Raw genomic sequence first — 8,617 nt, forward strand, 5'->3', positions numbered from 1 at the left:
TGTGCAAGTTCCCCCACTTAAAATGATGACAGAGGTCAGTAATTTGCACCAGAGGTACACTTCAACTGTGAGAGACAGAATGTGAAAAAAAAATCCATGAATCCACATGGTAGGATTTGTAAAGAATTTATTCGTAAATCAGGGTGGAAAATAAGTATTTGGTCAATAACAAAAATACAACTCAATACTTTGTAACATAACCTTTGTTGGCAATAACAGAGGTCAAACGTTTACTATAGGTCTTTACCAGGTTTGCACACACAGTAGCTGGTATTTTGGCCCATTCCTCCATGCAGATCTTCTCGAGAGCAGTGATGTTTTGGGGCTGTCGCCGAGCAACACGGACTTTCAACTCCCGCCACAGATTTTCTATGGGGTTGAGGTCTGGAGACTGGCTAGGCCACTCCAGGACTTTCAAATGCTTCTTACGGAGCCACTCCTTTGTTGCCCGGGCGGTGTGTTTTGGATCATTGTCATGTTGGAAGACCCAGCCTCGTTTCATCTTCAAAGTTCTCACTGATGGAAGGAGGTTTTGGCTCAAAATCTCACGATACATGGCCCCATTCATTCTGTCCTTAACACGGATCAGTCGTCCTGTCCCCTTGGCAGAAAAACAGCCCCATAGCATGATGTTTCCACCCCCATGCTTCACAGTAGGTATGGTGTTCTTGGGATGCAACTCAGTATTCTTCTTCCTCCAAACACGACGAGTTGAGTTTATACCAAAAAGTTCTACTTTGGTTTCATCTGACCACATGACATTCTCCCAATCCTCTGCTGTATCATCCATGTGCTCTCTGGCAAACTTCAGACGGGCCTGGACATGCACTGGCTTCAGCAGCGGAACACGTCTGGCACTGCGGGATTTGATTCCCTGCCGTTGTAGTGTGTTACTGATGGTGACCTTTGTTACTTTGGTCCCAGCTCTCTGCAGGTCATTCACCAGGTCCCCCCGTGTGGTTCTGGGATCTTTGCTCACCGTTCTCATGATCATTTTGACCCCACGGGATGAGATCTTGCGTGGAGCCCCAGATCGAGGGAGATTATCAGTGGTCTTGTATGTCTTCCATTTTCTGATGATTGCTCCCACAGTTGATTTTTTCACACCAGCTGCTTGCCTATTGTAGATTCACTCTTCCCAGTCTGGTGCAGGTCTACAATACTTTTCCTGGTGTCCTTCGAAAGCTCTTTGGTCTTGGCCATGGCGGAGTTTGGAGTCTGACTGTTTGAGGCTGTGGACAGGTGTCTTTTATACAGATGATGAGTTCAAACAGGTGCCATTCATACAGGTAACGAGTGGGGGACAGAAAAGCTTCTTACAGAAGACGTTACAGGTCTGTGAGAGCCAGAGATTTTCCTTGTTTGAGGTGACCAAATACTTATTTTCCACCCTGAATTTACGAATAAATTCTTTACAAATCCTACCATGTGGATTCATGGATTTTTTTTTCACATTCTGTCTCTCACAGTTGAAGTGTACCTCTGGTGCAAATTACTGACCTCTGTCATCATTTTAAGTGGGGGAACTTGCACAATCGGTGGCTGACTAAATACTTTTTTGCCCCACTGTAACTGTTTCAAGAGGTAAAATGGTTGAAGGTGTTTTAGCGGAAATTACTCTTGTTCTAATTCTACTTGTTACTTGTTATTCTACTTTTTAAACTTTCATTAAGAGTGTGTCTGATATGGGTTTACTGGCTGTATGATTGTTTTATTAAAATTGACATGAAAATTGGTGGATTGCAGAGTACCCTGACTATTCCTTCACTGATTTCCCTCAAATCTTAGCTACACCAAGTTAAATTCATGTGAATGTATTTGAGATTATTTTCATGATTTTCATACTATAAAGTAACTACACAGGACCCGCTCTTTCAAAACCCTATATTTTTGCAAATTAATGTCTATTATCAGCATTACTGTAGTGTCAGAGGGCTCGGCGCTCTGCTTTATGTTGGCACCATCTCGGTGAAAAGAAAGTGAGCGATTCCAAACCTTTTTTTAGTGGGAGGGGTCGGGAGTTCAACGTGTGGTTGAAAAGTGGGGAGTGGGAACTGATTGCTGTTTACTTTGAATAATCTTTATCGAGCATCTTAGGATAGCTTTTGTATTTTTCATGCTTTGTTTTGAAAGGAGTAGCTAAAGCTTTATAGTGAAGAGACGGGGGCGGTACTGCAAGGTTGAAGTGCTGGCTAGTTGCCCAGTCGCCAGTTGTCCAGTAACAATGGGCCTAGCCTTGGGTTTTGTCTCAGTTAAGTAGACTTATGTTTGTTTTAAACAGTTTTTAATTTTTTTAACTTGTCTTTTTCTTTTGTTTCCCATAAAACACCATCCTGATCTGTCTTGTCACATGTGGACACTGTAAATGAATTGCACATCAGGCGAAGAGTATTCGTGTATTTGAGTATTCCTAGAAGACCCTTATAGTACTGATTAGCCTTGCAGATTGAAGATCCCTGTGTTGGTGTTGTTCTGACATCATAACAATGTTAGTCCAGGATCAGCATCGCAACTGACCGGTCACATTGTCAGAGAATTCTGTTAGCATTAGCCATTAAGTTAGCTAATGCTACTAGCAAGCCAAAATGAGTAACTTGCTGATAAATGTATTATCTTGCATAAATTAATAAAGAAAACACTTCCAGAATAGAGTTTTATATAAACAAAGGCATTTCTCTTTTTTTGCAGCCACATTCCAATGCTAGGACGTCATAACTATGTGATTGGTCAGTTGCAATGTTGATCCAGAAACACCACCAACATGGGGATATCAGATTGAGCGACTGAGGCACAAAGTAACAGTGACAATTTGACTTTTTTTTCTAGTTCAAGCCTCTGGACCATCTGAGGATTTGTTTAAATTCATGTAATATTCAGAGATTGTCTTTAGCTTTAGAGCTAACAGTAGGGCCTAGCAAGACAGGAAATTAACAGAATGGCACGGGAGTTTCTGAGACAACCTTGACTAGATGGATCAAATGATTAAGCTAACCAACTGTGAAAACAATTAAAACATTAATAGATAATAAATGATGGAAAATAAGCATTTGTTGCAGTTTTCCATTCCTTGTAATAGACTCATGAGGTCTGTTTCTATTGTTAAAGCTCATGATTAATATTCTCGACATTAAGTCCTTTGTGTGTATATGTGTGTGTGTATAATATTTTGTTATATATATATATATATATATATATATATATATATATATATATATGCATATATATATATATATCTTTTTTCAGCTATATATTAGAGGTATGTATTTATAGGGAAGTATTAAATCAGCCTTTCTTTCTCGTTCTTAATTCCTATGTGGCTTTGCTTTTTCCTTTGTAGTGGGGATCCCCATCCCCCTCTACTGGACCACTGTCAGTGGGAATCTCCTTCAAACCCCCGCTGCTGCCTGGCCCGGCATCGCCTCACGCTGCCTCCGCACATATGCATGTCATGCGGTGTCAGTGCCGAGGTGTGCTCTGATGTTATGGGGCCTGATGGCAACATATTCCCTGCTGATAGCGAAGATTGCTACACTCAGGTATAGCTCTGAGTCTGTGTGTCTTGTGAGCCCGCCCTTCATGTTATGGGTCTATACCCCGGCTGACTGGTGAGCCCCCTGCACCTAAGCGAGTCCTCAGTGACAATTCAGCATGGCAGCCGGAGGTTTATGGGGCAGGCGAGTCTTCTCCACTGTTCTCTATGCTCTGTTTCACTGGGCACTTGCCCCCATTTCGTCCTCTTCTCACACTAACCCTCCTGTTTTTCCATGTGGCTGAGCTTGGACCAGGAGGAGGTGACTCACACACTGTGGCTGATGTACTGAGCATCATCACTATGCCGCTCTGTTTTGCATCCCCCCAGTTAAATTTAAGCGAATGCCTGACGGTACGGGATGCAAAATGGTATCGATCCTCACTGGGCAATTCAGCTGCAAATGTTACACTACGGCTCAGTTTCCGCTACTGCTCCTAAACCTCAGAGAGCATCAGTGACTTGCTTGCCTAATCCTTAATTTTTTTTTATTTTAGCAAAAATAAAATAACTAACTCAATAAGATATGAGATAAAATATAAAGATCATAAGAACAGATGGAAGAAATTTCACAAAACTTATTCACGTAAGGCCTTGGAGGAGTTTTTCCACCTGTATTAAAAACAGCGCTGAGTAATATTCAAGTTAGCTGTGATTTAATATGACATTTAGTAGATTTTGCTGTAGCACACAACACAGAGCAGCAGCAGGCAGCACCCATGGGAATCTCCTCTCCTGGCACACAGTTAACATTCTGCATTTGTCCAGCACTCTGTAATTTATTGGATCTCATCTGTCCAGGCTTTGATTTATATATTGATTTGAAAAATAAATAAAAGTGATAGGAACCTGCATTGGGGTGTAATGATGGACTGTGTCGACATGCAGGAGTAGGGATATGAAACATTGGGAGGAAATTAGATATTATGCCCCCAAGACAACTGCAGCCAGCAGCACATTCATTATTGGCTGGATATTTATTATTAAGAATTTCTCTTCATGAGTGACTGCTGTGGAATATTTCGACCGTGCTTGAGCAACCAAAATGGTGTGTGTGCGTGAGTGTGTGCGTGTGCGCGCAGTACAGTACGGTTTTGTAAGTGTGTGCGCAAATGTTTGCTGCCATGTTTCAGCAGATGAAGACAAGAAGAAGGCTTGGTTTGTCAGACTCTTAAGAGTAACACACACACGCACAGTCCTGTCAAGCTCCTTAGGTAAAACGATAAAAATAAATAAATACATGCAGTTCACGCATAAAAAGTCACGATCTTGGTTATAGAAGGCACCGGCACGCTCTCCAGCTCCATATTTCAACATGACAGGACCACATTTGAGAAAACAGTGGGCTAGAAAAACACTAGACAGCTGTTAAATACCAAAACTCCTTGCCAGGACTTCCACCGCCGCTCTGCACCAGTTTTAATCACAGCACAGTGAATTTCAAACAGCAGTATAGAAAAAAGGGGGCTGCTGTCCAAGCCTCCAGAATTTTTATTTCATTTTTTCCCTCCCACTTCTCTGCTCTAATCCACTTCAATTATGTTTCCTCCCATTTCTCCTGATCACTTTACAGCTCAGGAGCACCTGTGCTAATTGTAGCTGCGATGATTGCTGATATGTTTCTCATCCTTAAAGGAGTTTGCGAGGGGGACGACAGATAAACATCCAGCCCTGGGGCTTTTTGAGAAGCATGGCTCAGCCTAGCAGATGGCCATCATATTATATGAGGAGAGCTTCTTGCGCTGGCTGGTACGGGTGGGTGGGGTGTAATGAGTCTGAGGTAGGAGGATGAAGAGGTGTGAAGCAAGGCTGTTGTGGAGAGTGAAGGAAAAGAGGGAGGAAAAGGTGGGGAGGTGGAGGTGGAGTGAAGGAAGGTAATGAAAGGAAAGAGAAGATACATAATGAGAGTAGAAATGAGAGCATCAGGAGGAGATGAGAGAGAACGACAGAAAGAAGGCCTAAGAAAAGGGGGAAAGCTATTAAACGAACCTCAGCTCATTTAAATTTCTAATTCGGTGCAGAAGTTTGAATTTTGGAGATGTAATTTGGTCTTTTACTGAGAATCAGCCTTGGGGCTATGTTTCAGCTACAGCCAGCAGCTGGTCAGCTTAGCACAAAGAGCAGTAACAGCTAGTCAGCTCCGTCCAAAGGTGATAATATCTGCCTTACAGCACCTTGAAAACGCATTAAGGGAAAAAAAACAAAAAAACTCCACTGCTTTGTGGCAACCTCACACTGATGACAAAACAGGAAAGTACTGCGTGTTCTTCCAAAAATAGTAACATAATCCTACTTGAGGTTGTGGAAATGCACAGAAATAATATGAAGCTTCAGGCATGCTTTGCATTCCACATCTACTGTCTAAGTTTTTATACATTAAGGTGCTAGTAGTTCACTTTTTTGTTTAGTTCGGGCAGAGTCTTGCTAGCTAGTTGCTAGTTGTAGCTTCCTATTTATGCTACCAATCAGACGGTTGGTGTCGGAGTTTTCTTGGGCAAGGTACTTGAACCCCAAGTTGCCCCTGTGGTGTCAATCGGAGCCTGAGTATGTGTGAACGTTAGAGAGTGTGTAGGCATAGATATTTGAATGCTGTCTGAATGCATGTGTGTGAATGTGACTTGCAGTAAGAAAATGCTTTGATTATTCAACTGAGTAGAAAGACACTACATAAGTGCCAGTCCATTTACCAATCACGAGCACTATTAGCAGAATATGCTGCTTCCCCAAATGCTAAACTGTTTCCTTTAAAAATACATTTTTCTTTTAGAAATCAATGAATTTTAGTTTCAATATTATCTCATCTTCATATCATCTCGTTACACTGCTGTTATTCAGGCCCCTGTCCCATCAGAAATTAACAACGTTAACTGTGGTGGTGTTGTTCCATTAAGATTGTCTTAGAGCACAGCTATCTGCGACACACTGATTCATTTTACCAGTTACGCCCATGTTTACCCTGCTTAGACTTCTCAGAATGACTCCTGTGAAAAGGGCCTATTCCACCTCAGGTTGTTCTCATGTTTTAAAAGAGGCATAACAGGCACAATGGGAGTGTGTGTCCCATTAAACCCACGATGACAGGGACTGTGTCATCTGGTGTGTGTCTGTGTGTGAATAGCAGTGTGAGGGCAGCTGCATATCCCTCATTTCGCCACCTTACTGCCCTCACTGACACATAGCACCCATAATGAATGGCTCTGCCAGCGCTCCCCTATGTGGCCATCCGCGGTCTGACCACATATTATATAGCAACCTATCTGAGGTGGACCGCATATTATATAGCAGCCTATTTGCGGGAATGATGAGCTGCGGACACCTCCCATTATTTATTAGGAAGGGCCTCAGCCGTGCGAGAGCAGAGGTTGGTTGGATGTGTGTGTGTTGGGAAGTGTGGGGTGTAAAATGAAGAACAAGAAATGAGTAAAGGATAGAGGAAAAAAAGACAGAAAAGCAGTATCCCAGATGACTGCAGCGGCATTTATCTTACAATGAAATGGTTTCCTGTTCTTGGATGTTTGCTTTAAATTTAGAATTTCAAACAGCCTGTCAACGTTTAAAGAAAAACTAACCACCTTAACTCACTTATTACTAGACAGCACAACAAAATAATGCAAAAGTACACGAGTTAAAATAAAATAGCTGACTTCGGTGGATGGCAAATTCCTCTGTGGCTTTGAAAAATGGCAAAAAACCTAACCGTTCTAACAGGGGTCAGCCGGCTTCGTTAGGTGTGTTCTCTCGGTGCTAAAAGACAAATGATGTACTTTGCCTTGGGTCAACTGGGCTTTCCCATCCCATAATGACCTTTCAGGGAGCTGGAGGAGAATAGCCTTTCCCATAGCGATAAAGCAGTTCTGTACGCCGCACATCGAATGTATGTAATGGCAAACTAATGTTTTTAACCCGTAACATGACCCCTCAACCTCTAATGGACTGTTTCGCTGCCCATCAATCATACAAAGACAGTATTAAAGCAAGGCGGGCTTTAAAAAAAAGAAAGAAAAGGAAAAAAAAAACATGTTTTTCCTCCAATTTTCTTGTCTGTGTGAAACTCAAATCTACAGCCAAACAAGAAAGCATCCAAAGTAATTTTCTCTTTCCAATTGAGTTACGTGCTCTCAATCTGCGCAGCACTTGCCATTTTGCTGTAGAAGAAAACTTAGTAGTCCTTTGTGTGTGTGTGTGTGTGTACTGCTGCACTACCAAAGGTTCCCCGGAGGAGGGAAGATCTCTGTCAGTTTGTCATCACACACAAGCTGCCAAGTTTTATGAAATACCAAATTACTAATTGGCCCAGCGTTAGGTTTCCCGCCTGGAAGTGAGACTGTAATATCGGGACCTCTATTAGGATCACAGAGAGAGCCACACTCAGCCCGTCTCCTGCTGAGCTGGCAAGTCTCCGTCATTTCACAGCACGCCGGAGACACGCGCATACAACACAAATGATAATGAGGGACAGACTCAAACATTTTCACCGTGTTCGTAGGCTACTTAAAACACCGCCGCGGCCACGGTTTCACTACCAACATTGGCGATAAAATGAGCACTACTGCGGCGCAATTCTTTTAAATGAGAGGGAAACATCTGATCGGATGGATGATCCTCAGTCCAACTGCATTGTCTAACCACTTTGTAAAGTTTGCACAGATGTGATTGTTAGATTAGAAGCCTACACATTAACTGTGAAAACTGTAGAGGTCTATTTGTTCTGAATGAGGCCTGAAAAACGTCAAGCTCCTTGGAGCCTGTGTGGAGCACAATGAAAGCGAGCAGGTGCAGAAGAGGGTATGATAAAACCTCTATGAAAGGATACACTTGCCTCACAATATTTCCACAATACTGACAGACACCTGCATTGTTCATATCATCCAGTGCTTTACATCAAAAGAGCCGTGCGGTTAAGAGGGGCTAAAAGCACGATACTGAGTGAATAAGACCGGACGAGCACAGATCTCCGGGGTGATGACTGGATACTGAATCTGGATTAAAACCAGATGCACAGATATGAAGCTAAAACCAGAGATTCAGAGACGGGTGTGTGTTTGTATGAATGTGTGAAAAACAGCAGTACACCACTGTCCTGAATGT

The sequence above is a fragment of the Haplochromis burtoni genome, unplaced genomic scaffold (genome assembly GCF_018398535.1).
Source record: "Haplochromis burtoni strain Fernald_Lab_line unplaced genomic scaffold, NCSU_Asbu1 Contig_331, whole genome shotgun sequence".
Taxonomy (NCBI): domain Eukaryota; kingdom Metazoa; phylum Chordata; class Actinopteri; order Cichliformes; family Cichlidae; genus Haplochromis; species Haplochromis burtoni.